Source organism: Hipposideros armiger, unplaced genomic scaffold (genome assembly GCF_001890085.2).
Source record: "Hipposideros armiger isolate ML-2016 unplaced genomic scaffold, ASM189008v1 scaffold_24, whole genome shotgun sequence".
Lineage (NCBI taxonomy): Eukaryota > Metazoa > Chordata > Mammalia > Chiroptera > Hipposideridae > Hipposideros > Hipposideros armiger.
In genome coordinates, this window is record NW_017731374.1 from 1,639,194 (window position 1) to 1,655,959 (window position 16,766).

The following is a 16,766-nucleotide window of genomic DNA, read 5'->3' on the forward strand; positions in this document are numbered from 1 at the left end:
AAAAGCTGCGCTCCAGCCAGAGGGAACAGTATGCCCCCAGAGCACAGGAGCACAAAGAACACGTACATTTGTGAATTTGTATCAGTCAGCTTTTGCTGTATAACAAACCAGTCCAAAACATAGTGACTTAAAGCAAACAACATTCATCATTTAAAAAACTGATTTTGTGGGTTGGCTGAGTTATTGCTCTGGTCTGAGCCGGCTTAGCTGTATGCAGCTGGATGGGTTAGGACGGCGTCACCCACGTGCCGGGGGCCTTAGCTGCACCTCTTTCCATGTGGGCCCTCCCCTCACGAGTCCAGCGGGGCTTGTAAACGTGGTGGCAGAAGGGATTAGCAGGAAGAAAGGGCGAGCCCAATGCGCAGTGCGTTTACAGCCTTCGCTTGTTTCACATTTGCTCATGTCCCAAAGGCAGTCCCATGGCCAACTGAGATTCAAGGGGTGGAGAAATCAGCTCCACTTCCTAATGGAGGGAGCTCCATGTGACACTGAAGGAGTGGGGAGAATCCCTGGGTGGGAAATCCAGTGATCTTGGTGCACAGGGCAGGTGACGGAGGAGACTGGGGAGACAGAGGCATATTGTGATGGGCCTCAGGTGCCAAGTAAGTGGGTTTCAACTGTATTCTGTCAGTGATAGGAGTCCATGAAGGGACTCAAACAGGGGGGTGAGTGCAGGATCAAGTTAGCACTTTAGAGGGCACATTCTGGTGGCTGTATTGGAAAGAGGTAAGATCCAAAGCAAAGAATCCAGTAGGACGTCCGCAGTTCAGGAATAGGGAGCCAAGGCCTGAGCTCAGACCGTGTGACTGAACTCCCTGAAGAGAAGGCCGTGACTTGCTCATGATTGTGTCCAGCACTCGGCCTGGTTTAGAGAAGTGACCCGTGTGAATATGCAAATGCATGTTGGAGGAGAACAAAGTATGGGCTGGCAATCCTTTAGAAGTGGGGCTCTCCAGGGCTTTCCTGAAAGGCAGGAACAGATAGAGAGAAAAAGGGGACCCGGGTGCACAGTCAGGGATTGGCTCCTTTCAGTCAAGGAGGAGAAAGCTGGAAGCACGTCAGAAACCAGTCACAAGAAAATAGGATGCAGGCCTCTCTGTCCATCTTCTATCATCTCCTTCATGCCAGGGGGGCCTTCTTGGGTAACTTGCTTTATTTACCAGGGCCTCACTTTCCACATTCTGTGAAATGAAGATGGTAACCCCAGGCACCAGGCAATGCCAAGAATGTGCTTTGAGGAGAAACTATGCGAGAACGTCACGAAAGGGCAGTTATTACCAATGCCTGTTCATCCCGGTTGAGGACCACTGGACAAACCTACCCATGTCAAGAGCAGGCTGGGTGTGATGGAGCAGGTACTTTTCCTTAATGGAGAAACTTTCTGTTGGGAACTTCCCGGCAGTGACACTCCATGTTATTGCCATTCTGCCTTTCTAAGGCATGTTGGTGTCCCTAATGAGATAATCTGCTTAATGTCCCGGTGATGTCAAGTGCTATTATGCCCATTTCCTAGATAATGGATGTCCCATTGGAGGTAGTAGCGATTGGCAGGGGAAGCTTTGGCAGAGGCTAGGACAGAACACAGAAGTCTGAACTCTGCCCTCAAGGTCATGGCCTTCCTCCAGGGTGAGCTCCAATACAGACTTCTCATATTGACTCGACTCCAGCGCTAACCAGCTTCTCAGAGTCCTTTGTCTCCAATAGCCATCTTTATGTAAAGAGCTGAAAAGCATATGTGCCAATTAATGAAAAAGATATTCCATAAAAGGGATTTTTATGAAATCAAAAGGGTTTATAACTGGGGCAGGTCTGCAAGCGTTGAATGCTGTGTGTTTCCTGCGTGTGCTGTAATTAATACATATGTTGAATATCATACATAATGTGCATATTAGTGACCCGATGCGCAATTCATATGTTAATGCTATTAATTGCATATTACCTAGGCTGCTTAATGAACATTACATAGGTTTTTAATGAGTGTAGTTATTATAATTAAATTCAATTATGTATATTTCTGCTATGCATATGAAGTCAATAGAATAGCTGTACCCTATAGGGTCCAGGCAAAAGGAAACAGGTGTTTGTAGTCAGAGCAACTTGTGAGCTGGAGGAAGGGGAAGGGAGAAGCCAAGGGCCTGGGATGTCGTGCTTGGCTGGGCTCTTTGTGGGACCCGGATGGCAGTACACAAAGCAGGGTAAACAGCAGGCAGTGTATACACAAAGACAGGCTCTCCTGCTGCCCCTATGCTGTGGGTTTGGGACAGGGTGCAGGCCCAGAGCCCTGAAACCAGCCACGCCCATGCTGTAACAGGACACTTTCCTCCTGGCTGACCCAAAGCCGGAGGGTGGTTGCATCACTTCCTCTGGCACCATGGAGACCACGTGACTCAGGCATCTGCGCTGGCCAGGGATGCTGGCACAGGAGTCCCCGGACCCTGCGTTGCTTCTTTCCTCCAGAATCTGTGTCTGGAGTGGCGAGGCAAAGCTGATGTAGCAGCTGCTGCTGTCACTGCTGCTCACACAGATTCTGACTCCCTCCAGAAGGGACAGCCCCGTGTGTGCAGAGAACCAGGGACTGAAAAGGACATGTAACTTCCTGGGGAAAGGAAGAGAAAGGTGACTCAGATAAGATGGGCACCTGTGGCCAAGGCACTGCTGATGTTACTGTCATCTTTTCACTTTTCGGGCAAGAGGCAGGTTGTTCCTATTGGTTGAAGTGACACTAAGCCTCAAGGGAGGTTAGAAATTTGCCTAAGGTTTTTTTTTTTTTTTTTCCTCTCTCTGTCAGGAACACACACAGCTAGTTAAAGGTGGGTTTAGGATTTGAACCCAGGCCTGTCTTACTCCAAAGGTTATAGCAAGGCTGTCTTGATGCAACTTTGTGGTCCTGTTTTTGCTTTTTACTTTTGAAAATCTTTAATATTTAATAATTACAAAAAATTTAAATTGAGGTATAATTGACACACAACATTCGTTTCAGTTGTACAACATGATTCAATATTTGTATATATTGCAAAATGATCAGCAGAAAAAGTCTAGTTAACACTGTCATCATACATAGTTATAAAATATATTTTTTTTGTGATGAGAACTTTTAAGATTTACTCTTAGCAACTTTCAAATATGCAATACCGTATTACTGAGTATAGTCATCACGTTGTACATTACATCCCCAGGACTTATATATTTTTTAACTGGAAGTTTGTGTTGGGTCATCGGGAAAGTCATGATGTATCTTTCTATGTTTTTCAGTGCAAAAATGTGTCATGACTTTCCCGATGACCCAATACCTTTTGACTCCTTTTATCCATTTTGCACATCCCCCGCATTCACTTCTGGCAACCACCAATCTGTGCTCTATATCTAAGAGCTTGTGGTTTTTTTTTTTTTTTAAGATTTCTCATATCAGTGAGATCATACAATGTTTGTCTTTCTCTGCCTGACTTATTTCACTTAGCATAATGTCTCCAGCCTCTATCCATGTTGTTGCAAATGGCAGGATTACTTCCTTTTCATAGTTGAATAATATTCCATTATATATACACACACACAATATACATATGTGTATATATGGTACACACACACACACACACACACACACACACACACACATATATATATATATGTATAGACACACACATTTATATATAATAAAAATATTATATATATATATAACAAATACACATTTTCTTTGTCCATTCATTCATCAATGTTGTGGTCCTATTGTCAAAGACCACTCTTCTAGAAGTTTGTGTTAAGATAACGATGGAAGGAATAGCTTGGTGGAGACAGCAGGATTGAGAGAAAAGGTAAAAAGGAAGGAATAATTAAAAAAAAATCACAGAGCGAGAACTTCATTTTTCCAGTAAAACTCCTTGCAAAGTATAGATTTGCATGCCTCCTCCTGTGTCTCTCTTTCCATTCTCACTGACCGCCACTTTGCTATGTTAGGCTGGCCAGGAATACACTTTCTATTTAGAAAGTGAACCCAGCCAGATTTGGGCCCCAGCCTGGGGACTGACTCACTTTTGCTGGGATGACACATTCACTGCACATGTTTCACAATTTTCAGAAACACCAGATTTATTTCTGTCAATACTCGGAGCCTCACATCGCTGTCCACCTAGGCCACACACTGAGGTGTTGCTATTTTTTTCCCTGGGGTTTAAATGGATGGGAAGACGTCCCATGCCTGAAATATCACCCTCGTTTGTAAGGAGAAACAGTCTGGCCAAGAATCGCAGTGTTTTTAACCAAAATTTGGCTGGCTTTCAATGACCACCATGCCAAGGTTGCACCAGCCAGAGGGATGACTGTGAATGCAGAGGGGGTTTGAGACTTGAAAACAAGGCAAAAAAAAAAATGCAGACAGCAGAGAGGGGAGGAGAGAATTGAAGGTTGATTAAGTTTAGAATGGAGGAAAGAAATAAGAAGAGAACAAATTTAAAAAGAGAAAGGCAGAAAGAAAGGGAAATAAGTGAGGAAGAGGAAGGATGAGGGGAGAGAAGGAAGGGGTGGATTCATTTGAACTAATCGACTATTATGTGAGTGCCTAGCAGTGTTTAGGGTGCTCCTACACACAACCTCATTTAATTCTCATAGCCACTTTGTGGGTAAGCATTACTAATCCTCATTATTATTAATCAGGAAGTAGGGGGGTCAGGGAGTTGCAATACCATGCCCTAGTTTATACTGATAGTACAGGTCAGAGTGAGGATTTGAACTCCCGGCTCTCTAACGCCTCAAAGCCTGGAGGACTCTGCTGACGAGAGCATGATGGGAGGAGGCCCCGTGATCTGGATGGCCTGTGACAGTCTCCGCTAAGGGGGTTGTTTACACACTTAGACATTAAGTGCTTAAGACTCAAAGGGCCTGCCACATACACAAAGCTCAGGGTTCAGAGCTATCTGGAAACTTTCTCCAGGGTAAACAAAAACAACCACTTCAACTATTTTGCCAACAAATCTCTCTCCAAAAAGAAAAGGAAAGGGAAAGTGATGCTATTTTTTCCCCCTCCAAAGTAAAGGTTACAACAACATTTTCTTTGAGCTGATGTGAGAGCAGCCAGCAGACATTTCTTTGGTAACCATCTCCATGTGTCCATGTGGAAAGTACCTTGCAGTGACTAAGCATGAGTCGAGGTGATTCACTTGTCACTCTGCTTGGGGACTTTGGTCTCATCCTGGCAGCTGCAGAGCATTTTCATGGGCTTCAGACCCAGGCTCTTCCCCACACCCCCTCCCACCCCCCGTAGGACACAGGTGTCTGAGAATGTACATCTTTCTTGGCTTGTAAGGTGAGGACCATGGGGAGGGGTGGAAAGCTCTCTCTGGACTCTTGTCAGGCCTTCTAGGAAAGTCTTAGCTGTGAAATTCCTCGGCAGCTGAGGAGTCGGGGGTGCAAGGCAATGTTTGAAATGAAATGAAGTTAATTTTCTGAGAATCCAGGATGTGCTGGAGAGTTTTAGTTTGTCTCTGTCTTCCTCCCAGTAGTCCAGGAGGCACTTGTTGCTTTCCTTCTTCACTGAAACTGAGGACCTCACAGGGAAAGGAGCCTGATAGTTCACGTGGACGTGGCCCGAGGACACAGAGCTGGTTCAAGGCCGTGCGATGCCAGCAAAGCAGGAGTATTAGCCATGGTACAGGAGGGTCCAAATGGGACCTGTCTGTTCCCAGGTCTATTCGGCTTGATGATTCTTTTTACAATTAAGCTTTTTAAAATTAAAATCATATCATCTTAGTCCTTTCAGGCTGCTATCACAGAATACCATAGACTGTGTGGCTTATGAACAACTGAAATTTCTTTCTCACAGTTCTGGAGGTCCAAGGTCAAGGTGCCGACAGATCCAGTGTCTGGCAGAGGCCTGTTTCCTGGTTCATAGACGGCCGTCTTCTCACTGTGTCCTCACATGGAAGAAAAGGTGAGGGAGTTCTCTAAGGTCTCTTTTATAACAGCACTAATCCTAGTCACCTCTGAAAGATCTCATGTCCAAATATCATCACATCGGAGATTAGGTTTGAACATGTGAAGTTTGGGCAGAGGGGAGAGGAGGGAGGGACACAAACTAAAAGCTTATTTAGCCTGTAGCACATATACGTATAGAAAATGGCATATATCATGAGTCTATAGCTTGGCAAATTTTCACAAATTGAACATAGCCTGTAACCAACACCCAAATCGAGAAACAAAACATCACCTGTGGAAGCTCGTCTCCAAGATGGCTGCCATCAAGTCCTTCCCTCTGCGTACGTTATGCCCCTTGACCATGGACGTGGAATCTCTTCCTGTCATCCCTTGAATTCAGACTGCCTTAGTGACTTCTTTGACTAATGGAGTGAAATGGAAATGACACTAAGGCTAGGTCATAAGAAGCCATGCAGTTTTCACCTGGGTCTCTTGGAAACTCTCTCTCGGGACTCTGAACCACCATGTAAGAAGTCTACTACCTTGAGGCTGCCACGTTGGAGAGGCCACATACAGGCACCCCTGTCAACAGTTCCACTGGGTCTCAGATTTCCGGCGATCCCTGCACGAAATGTGTTAGGACAGCTTCTCTGGAGCCTGCAGACTAATCCGTCTACCAGCTGAACACTAAGTGACCGCCAACAAGACGTTGGTGGAGCAAAGAATCCCCCAGGTGAGTGAGCCCTGCCTGAATTCCTGACCCACAGTCATGTGATATAAAGAAATGGTTGTTGGTTTAAGCCCATAAGTTTGGGGATAGTTTATTAGGGAGCAATAGTTAATTGAACATTATCAATCTCTGCAGAGGTTCCCTGGCGACACTTTCCTGTCATAATGTTCCTTCTAATGGTAACTATTCTCCTGATTCCTATATTACAGGTTAGTTCTTTTTTTTTTTTTCATACTTCCTATCAATGGAATCATATGATATGTCCTTTGGTGTCTGGTCTCTGGCTCAGTATTATGTTTATGACATTCTTCCCTGATGTTGCTTATTGCTACAGATTATCATTCTCATTGCGGTATGCTATTGTGTGTGGTATGCTATTTGTTTATCCATTCTACTGTTTATAGACATTTGTGTTATTTCCATCTCTGGGCTGTTATGAATAGCATTGCCATGGACATTGCAGTACATTTCTGTGGGATGTATATGCAGGAGAGGGACTGCTAGGGATGAAGGTGTTTTCAGCTTTTGGAGCTATTGCCACATAGGTTTTCAAAGTGGTTGTACCAATTTTTACTCTTATCAACAGTGTGTGACGGTTGCTCTGCACTCTCCTTAGAACCTGCTCATTACTGTCTTCTTCATTTTGTGTTTGAGAATTGTATACAGTTTGCTAGCACATTAGAAATATCATGGCTGTGCACCTGCCAAAGTGGCATCTGAGACATTCAGGCTAAATGCAGAAAAAGTGAACTCCCTTAACCCAGATTGGAAAGAATGTTGCAACTGCGCACTCACGTCCAAAAAGAAGGTTGCTGGGCTCTGCTTCCACTTTGCTCATTCATCTGGAGACTTTTTTCTTTGTAAGTCAGGCTCAATGAAGAAGTGACGCAGGATGTGATTGGGAATCTGACTATTTTCTTCATTCTTGGGCTCTGAGTCATCTCCAGGTCATGGGGTATTTGGAAGAATGTGAAGTAGCGCGTGGCCATTGGGTGTACTTTAGGGCAATCAGATGGTGAGGCCATAAAAACCTGTTCAGGGGATTTGAAAATTCCTCCTGGCAGACCCTCCATAACTCACAGGTTTGCGCTTCCTCATTGATGTGATAAGACATCTGGGCACACTGAACTTGAAATTATAAACAAACAAACCCAAGAGTGTGACTGATTTGGATGGATGGATTGAGCTTCTGGCAACTGGAAAAAGTATGGTTCTCCTGTAGCTAACTTGCCCCAACTCCAGGGGAAACATAGATTTTGAAAAAAGGCAGAAATTTGGTGTGATGGTTAGTTTTTTGTGTTAATGTGGCTAGGCTGTAGTTATTTAATCAAGCACTAATCTAGGTGTTGCTGTGAAGGTATTTTGTAGATGTGGTTAACATCTATAATCAGTTAATTTTAAGTAACGGAGATTGCCCTTGATAATGTGGGTGGGCCTCATCTAATCAGATGAGGGCCTTAAAAGCAAAAACTAAGGTTTCCTAGAGAAGAAGAAATTGTGACACAGACTGCAGCATCTTGCCTGAATTTCTACTCTGTCCTATGAATATCAGGTCTACTAGCCAGTATATTTACATATACACACACACCTGAATGTATCTATACATACATATAAATAGATGGATAGATAGGTACAATTGGTTTTGTTTTTCTGACTGACATGTGGCATAAATGAAATTAAACAACCTAGAAGAAATTTATACATTTGGATCAGAGGCCAGCCTATCCTAAATTCCTACTATGTTTTTAGAGTCGGCTCCTGACGGTGGGTCTGATGATCAGATACCTGCCCTGCTCAGCCCGACTCAATTATAAGAGGAATAAAGCTGAAAATCACACTATGGATACTCAGAAAAAGTTCTCCGTGATAGTTTGAGATGTCTGTTGAATCCTGTAGCCAAACCCTGGACCGTGGTTAATCCCACTGCTTCTGTGAAAATCCATCATCTTGCACGATTAGGTTAAAGCTACAGCTGAAAACAACCTTCTGTGATGTAATGTAGAGTCAGGATTGAGGGATCCTTCCTCATCACCTCCCTCCTAACTCATTCAGTCTGAAAACACCGGTGTTCTCAGTGACTCAGACTGAGCAGTGGACCAGTCAGTACTAGACTTACAGTGATGGACTTAGGTTTTGCTTTTTTACAAAAAAAATTAATAAAATGATTCTTAAAAACAACTTTCATGTTAACAATGTGAAAACGATATTATTTCTGTTTAAATGAACTGCTTATTTTTGCCTCTGAATAGTCAGTGTGGCCTCATAGATGGATTTCTGTGATGTCGCTCCTGATGGCAAAACAAACAAAACCCAAACCAACCAACCTCGGATGTTTCTGCACGAGACCTCAAAGCCTTGGGTTTCTGATAACCCTGCAGTGCAACCTTGGGTGGGTCACTTAGTTCCTCTACCCCTGAGTTTTATAGATGCCAGAGCAGGGAGGAACTTATGAGGTCATCTCATTTTGACATTGACAACATGAGGTAACTGTCTCACGGCACATTTCCTCACAGAAATAGAAAGCATTAAACATCATTAAGACATCTATATACCAGACCCTGTGTGTGTGGGTGTTAGGTCATGGACTCCAATGCTTCTAGCTCTCTGTAGAAAAAGTGACAATTGTCGCCTGTAATTTTAATTCTAAACTCTGGTTGAGCTCAGTTTTGCTATTGTCTGCCTTCCTTGGAGAGGTTTTATACACAAATCAATATGGAAAATGCCTTAAATACCCTGTGATATGCATATGAGTATGTATGCACACGAACACACAGAAATAGGACACATCTGTTGACATCAGAGGACATTCCTGCTGCAGAACCAGGACAAGAGCACCTACCTTTCAGAGAGACTAGGCAGGCTCTGTCTGCTGCGAAAGCATTCTGATCAGCCCTATGGTTCTAGATGTTCTCCCGTTGACACATTCCTCTCCTGCAGGCAGGGCACTCTTACAGACCCTCATAGGAGACTGCGTCACTCCCCTCCTGAGGAACCTGCAAAGGCTCCCGTTTCCTATGGGAAGAAACTCAAAACAGCTTGCTATCCATGTCCCCTTGGTCCTCCAAGACATGGCGCATGTCATGTCATGCAACTCAGCTTACATGCAACTGTCCAGCAACACACAGAATGAAACTCTCCCTTCCCTGAACATGCCAGGCTTGTTCTAACATCCATGTCCTCATTCGTGCTGTTGCCCTTGCGTCTCCCTTCTCGTCCCTTCTACACAGCGAAACCTATCTTTTAAGAGCCAGCTCACACCTCACTTCCATGTTAAAGCCTTCCTGGTTTTCCTGGGAGGATTTTTTTTTTTCCTTAACTTGCTTCTACTGCAGGTTTCATGGGTTTCAATGATGGCCCTTACTATGCTGCGCTGAATTAGTTTTTCTTTGTACAAGGACTTCCGCCTTAGATGAGGAGCTCACTGAGGATAGAGTCTTGTTTCCAGTTGTGTCTCCTTCCCTCACTCCAGGGCCTGGCACAGATTAGATACTCTGCACACTAGCTGAGCAATAAATGAGTGATAAGTGTATCTATTCTATTGTTTGTTTACACAACAAATATTTATTGTGTATCTCTTCTGAAACAGGCAGACAGCAATGAAAACAAAAAGAGGCGTGGCTCTATTTCTGAAGCAGCTTACTGCCTTAGTGGGTGAACAGACATGCAGTGAACACGCACATCCATGTCCAGCTCAAGTGTGTCATTGCCAAGGGAGACCCTGGTGCATGTTCTTCCTTGGCCTTGCCATGTGGAAGCACATACTGTTGTGGGGCCACCATTCTGAGCCATCCCAGGGAGAGCAGCTGCCCTGGGGAGTCTTCAAAACCCATAAAACTGGTCTGCAAGCCACAAACCTTTGTGACTGTAAGCCACAGAGATTTGGGAGGCTATTTGTTACTGTAGCATCACCCAGTCTATCCTAACTAATACTCAACCCATGGTGCACATCTTAAAGATGGAAAAAGGCTCTTGGCCTGAAATGAGGGCTTGGGCTCTGGGAAAAGAAGTCCTGTTTTGAGGTTCCCAGATGTCCTTCTGTTTCTTAATGTGACAGCCAGAAACTGAATCTAGGAGCCAGAGCTTCTGTTCATTTTGGCCCAGGAGAGGACCCTTTGGAAGTGTCACTTTCACTGTCACTGCATAGTCTTACCTGTGTAGGGAGGTAAGAGCTGGCTGAGGTCTGTGTGAAGGCCCGGACATTGGCCAGGGGTCAAGGCATGCTCTGTTCTTGGGAGGGAAGCTCAGGAGGCCTCCTGGAATCCGGTCTCCCTGCTGAGCTGACTACCCCCTGGAGTTAGGGCCTGTGTAAGTACAAGAGGCTGAGATCAAGAAATCAACGTCAGCGCCCCTGATCGGTGGTGATGGGCAATCTTGCTTTGACCTGGAGTGTAGTGTAAACGGCTCTCTCCATTTCTCTCTAACTGTGGAAACACCCTGCTGTAGTGTGTGTGTGTGTGTGTGTGTGTGTGTGTGTTTCCTTAAAACAAATTTCTAGGACTCATCTTATTGTTCTGTTTTACAAATGGAAACTGGGGTGCACAGAGGCTAAGCCACTCAAGCCAATGTCATGGGCTATTTTGTTGAACAGCTGAATCCAAAAAGTGGTCTTTTAGATCTTAAGGCTTTGGTTCTTGCTACTACTACATAATTGTAGAAGTGCGTTTCAACAAATACTTCTTGAGGACTTCTCTGTGGCAGGCATTATGTGAGCACCAGGCAGGGAGAGCAGCAAAGCTTGCTTATTGCCTTCCATGAGCTCTCATTTTGTTGGGGACCCAGGCACATAAATGGGTGGTGATAGCAGAGAGTAATAAGTGTCCCATTTAGAGACCACTGGGGAGGGATTAAGAGAGAGGGCTTCCTGGAAGAGGGGCCATGGGGCTGAGACCTGCAGTATGAGGGGAAATTTTCTGGGCAGCTCCAGAGAGGAGGACTCAAGCACGTGCAAAGGCACCGAGGTGTGAGACCTTGGGACTTGATGGGGAACTGAAAATTGAGCTGGTGGGATGGTGAGCAGCAGGGAATTTAAAATTTGCAAGCGACCTGTAGTTCTCTGAATTCTGTGGGGGCCTTAAATGATTTAGATAATTGCAACACGTCTTCCTTTGGCAGCACATCAAAGTCACCTCGTCTCAGCAGCTCTCGAAGTTGCTGAGGACGCTGGCTCCGTGCCACTTACCACCACCACCCCAGCTGGACTGGCGGCAGGCCTGCGTGAGCCTCTGACGGCAGTGCCCTGAAGGTACTAAACGCATTCCAGCCAGGGCAGCTCAGGAGAGCCTGAGTACCTCCTGTGCGGCCCTTCACCGAAGGGAATAACAGCAATTTTAAAGGGCAGGGTAACTGGCTTTGTTTGGAGAGACTTCCACATATTATACACTGTGCTAGTCGCTTTAAATGTTATCTCACATTAGTCCCTCAGTCATTCCAAGTGGAGGACCTTATCCTACTCAGTTTTAGGGGAAACTTGGCCTCACGGGGTTTTAATGGCTTGTCCTGGTTTTACATGGCTTCTCCCTCCTGCAGTCTTGCTTCTGTCAATTTCAATTCGATTCAAAACCGAGAGCAATCACCTATAAAATGGGCATATTTAGCATCCCTGAGACACTGAAACCCATCCCCCAGCCCATTGGTGGTCCTTGGTTTTTCCCAACCACCTTTCTCAGGGACCTGGCTGGCACAGTCTCTTGGCCTGGTGAGGACATGCTACCTTTGCAGCTTCTTCCTGGCGAAGGAAGTGGGGTGACACAAATGGTAACTCCTTCCTATTTTTAATCCTGGCCTTTACCCCACAAAAGTCACAACTGGCCTTTGGGCCAGGCTTCCCCAGAATAAAGGGAGGAGGGACATAAAGAATTCAAATGGGGAACTGGTTCAACAAGGAGGAGAGTGGGGGGGGAGCGGGGCTTCTACCAGTGGGCTGAGGTCCCAGGGAGCCCGGCCGGAGGAGGATGGAGGATGGAGGGGCGGGAGGAGGCGGGACAGTGTACAGGGTCTGTGTGCAGGAAGTGGACATGGCTTCCGGGGCGAGGGAGCGCAGAGTGGATGAAAGGGGCGGGAGGACAGGAGCAGGAAGCCAGAGAGGAGCGGGGGCCAGTGGTGCGTTTTGGTTCTGCTTTCAGAAGTACAGCAGTGGTTTGACTGCAACATTCAAAGACCTGAAAATATGGAAGCAGGCTTTGGGGAAGAGGAGCCCCGAGAATAGCAGTGGTGAATATGGGAAGTGCTGAGGTGAAGGCTCTTCACTGGAGCCTGTCAGTCGACCAGAAGAGGACACCCAGTGCTGAACTGGTCTGGGCCTGCTAGGGTCATCCAGCTGGTTCTGTCTTTTGCCCAATATCTGCATTCCAGGCTCAACTGCATCAGCTTAGGGGCCGGCTGAGTGGCTCAGTTGGTTAAGAGCTCGCTCAAGAGTTTGAGCTCTGAGCAACAGCGGTTCGAGTCCAGCCCGAGCTGAGCAGCCGCTGAGCTGCCAACAGGTAGCAGGATGGCTCAGCTTAAAAAAAAAAAAATGTTTGTCAACTGCATCAGCTTAATATACTTTGCAAACTTTAAGGGGCCATATAAAAAAAAAAGTCACTGTTAGTCATAGTGATTCTGTATCCATTCAGCATGATTTATCGAGAGTTAATCTGTGCCAGGTCCTGGAACTGGGAGATGAGCTAGAACTCACTGACCTATGAAACTGTATGATGTAGAGTGACCAGCAATGTGCAGAGGCACGTGCACAGAGCTTTGGAGCCCAGAGAAGGGAGAGGCTGAGGGAGCCCTGGGAGAGTCAAGATCGTCTTCTTGATGGGTCTGCAAAGATGTGCACAGGAACTTGACTGAGGGGAACGCTAAGGGCAGGCCAGGCGGAAGGGCCGCATGGGCTGAAAGGAGATGAAGAGTTGAGTACGATCAGGGAACAGCCAGGAGTGGGCAAAGGTGAACCCGGGAAGATAACAGAGGCATAGATGTCAGGTATGGCAACTTGGATTTTATTCCATAAGCACTGGGAACTATGGATGGCTTTTGCAAAAGGTAAAGGGGCTCTTAGTACTATATTTCAGAAAACTGAATTTATAATAATTACAATAAATACTAATATTAATTACAAATGATGATGGTAACATAAGTAACAAATCTATTCATATGTCAAAGGTGATGGGATGTCCCTCCCATGATTATGTTGCATTATATATGACTCCATCTCAGTGGGCTAAGGGGAGAGTCTCCTGCTGGCCTTGAGGAAGCAAACTGCCATCTGGTGAAGTACCTCCTGAGAGGCCATGTGACAGGGAACTGTGGTGGCCCTTAGGAGTTGGCCTCCAGCTGATCAGCCACTGAAAACTGGGGTCCTCAGTCATTCATCTGCAAAGAAATGAATTCTGCCAAAAGCCTGAGTGAGCTTGGAAACAGTCTTCTCCATTCTATCTTTCAGATGAGAACACAACCCAGTGGCAACTTGGCTGCAGCCTGTGAGAACCTGAGCAGAGCTAAGCTGTGCAGGGACTCTTGACTCATGGAAACTGTGAGATCAATGTTGGTGTTTGTTTAAAGCTGCCAGTTTTGTCGTAATTTGTTACAGAGTAACAGATAACTAATACAAGTTCCTCTGGCAAGTAAGCAACCCAGGAAGCTGCTTCTAGGTGAATCTAGTTGATGTGAAGGATTCTAGAGCCATAGGTATGTCTGTTTTATAAGCGGATGGCAACTGCAGCTGCCCACAGAGTAGAATTTGAGAGAGCGCGCTGCCCCACATGTGCCCCTAATAGCTCTCTATTGCTTGTCAGTCATCAGAGAGTAATATAAGACCTTTTCAGTCTTATAGGTGGGGCAGGTAAGGAGAAGAGAAAAGCTCAGAGTCAGAGAGGCCTGGTACCAAATCACGATGCTACCATGTAGTGTCACCTATACTGACTATTCTGAGACTCATTTATAACAATCGACTTAGACATACCAAGAGGAGTAAAAGAAAGAATATCTGTAAATCTTGTCAAAGTCATTTCTAAGGACGACTGGAACACAGCGGATCCGTGTAAAAATCTTGTTTGTTTCTTTCTATTCTTTTGCTCAGAACCCAGTTTTGGAGCACCTGCTATGTGGCATGGCACATAGCTTTCACCTGTTTATCACTCTCTCGTGGTAAATTCTAAATCCCTTGTTCCAAACCTCCCATGCTTTTCATATTAGGCCTTGCTCTTCCAGAGGTGGCGTTGTGTTGAGGAAGACACAGCGATACGTGTCGCTCCATGTGGAACTGAGTCACCACCTTTACCGCCTATCTTCCATGTTCTAGGCACGTTGTTCACTTGAGTGGAAAGCTGTTATTTGAGTGGGAGGAGATCCCAGGAAACACTGATGGGAAGGAGGGGAAGGAAACGGTGTTAAGCCAGATACCGTCTTGGGTGACTGGAGCTCAGTCCCACTGGGGAGCCCTGGGCGACAGTGTGAACCATGACTGTGGGTGATTCCAACCGAGGGGGCGGGGAAGTGACTATTTATCCCTAACACCCACTGTCATTGTGCGAGCACGGCTCCAGGGTCTTTAAGTCTTTGCCCCTCTGACTTGCTCTGCCCTCGGACTAAGTGTGCTCCAGTGCCTAGAGAAAAGGGAAGTCACATGTGTTCCCATCACCTTAGGCAGCCTTTGGTGTGCAGAGGTTAATGCGGAGGGTGCATGGTCAAGGCTTCCATCAGGATAATTCCAGGGGAAATACTCTGGACCTCTCAGCGTTGTGAGAATTAATGAGATAATGCCTGGCATGTGGTAGGTGCTTGCCAACTATTAGTTTCTTTCTTTCTTTCTTTCTTTCTTTCTTTCTTTCTTTCTTTCTTTCTTTCTTTCTTTCTTTCTTTCTTTCTTTCTTTCTTTCTNTCTCTCTCTCTCTCTCTCTCTCTCTCTCTCTCTCTCTCTCTTCTCTCTCTTCCTCTCTTTCTCTCTTTCTTTCTTAACAAACAAACAAACAAAAAACAACTATATTTTCCCCCAAAGAAAGGTTTATGAGGAACTTACTGAATGAGGTCTTAGGAGCTCAGGCTGCTTTGCAGAGGGCGGGGAACTGGTGAGAGCCACGAACACAGACATTGCCCTGGGCGTCCACACCTTCATATACTCCCGTGCCCACCAGACCTCACTTCCCCACAGCGCGAGGACCAGGCTGTACCCCAGCGGTCTGGCCCTGCTCACTCACTCTGTTCCTGTGGGTGTGAGGGTCACCCTGGCCCACTGGGAAGCAGATACCTGCACGGTGGCCCAGTGTGGTGAGAAGGATGCAAGCACTGGAGGTAGACAGGTGTGACCCCAGCTCAGCCACTTTGGAGCAGGGTGACCTTAGGGAAGTCTACTTTTCTTTGCCTTGATCTTCACATCTGTAAAAACGGGATGGTAATATTTATCTCCTCTGTGCTTATTGGTGGGATAACATAAGATAAGAAATACAGTCGATGGTTGCTTTTTGTGGTGGTTGTCTTCTATAAAGTCACCCAAAACAATGCGCGAATGCTAAGCCATTGCTCCCTGGGGAAATACAGGGTTAGATTACTGTGAGCTTCTGGTCTCAACATTTTCATGTACCTATCAACGTGTAACCTTTTTGTATGTGTGTTTCAGTTTAGACACACTGCACTTAATATACATAGTGCATTCATTAATATGGAATTCACGGCCAACAGCACTATAACCCATGCTTGAATACAGCTCATCTAGTGCACGTCTTTCCCCAGCGAGGCACATCACAGCCTTCTTGGGCTTAGCAGCATCAGACAGCACTTTAGCAGTACACTTGGAGGCCATTTTAAATAGCAAAATTATCAACGAAATGTCCCCAAATGTGAAAAACATGGCATTATATTGACCACAAGACGGACACTTGTTTACAGCATGAGAGCTGGAACCAGAAGGCAGAGCATCACCTTGTTCCACTTCAGCTGGGGACGTGTGAGCCAGGGACTCAAACGGTTGTGCTGCTCTGCGCATGTCTATGAATGACTGTGAAAGAGGAAAAGAAAAATGCCGCTGTAATGACCTGGGGTTACAAATACATTTTAGCAAGTAAGCGAATTTGCAAATACAGACTCCAGGAATAAGGAGGATTGATTGTAGGACTGTAGGATTCACATTAGGCCTGGCACATAGTAGGTGCTCAGT

General features: G+C 45.8%; 1 long non-coding RNA gene across 2 annotated transcripts in view; it reads left to right on the forward strand.

Moving 5' to 3' along the window:
* Nucleotides 1–16,766, forward strand: part of LOC109379274 (uncharacterized) — a 41,878-nt gene that overhangs the window by 5,812 nt on the left and 19,300 nt on the right. For both annotated transcript variants that reach the window (XR_002123165.1, XR_002123164.1), the window contains exons 2-4: nt 5,813–6,637; nt 11,747–11,876; nt 14,058–14,147. This is a non-coding gene — a long non-coding RNA (uncharacterized LOC109379274). The remainder of the gene's footprint in view (nt 1–5,812; nt 6,638–11,746; nt 11,877–14,057; nt 14,148–16,766) is intronic.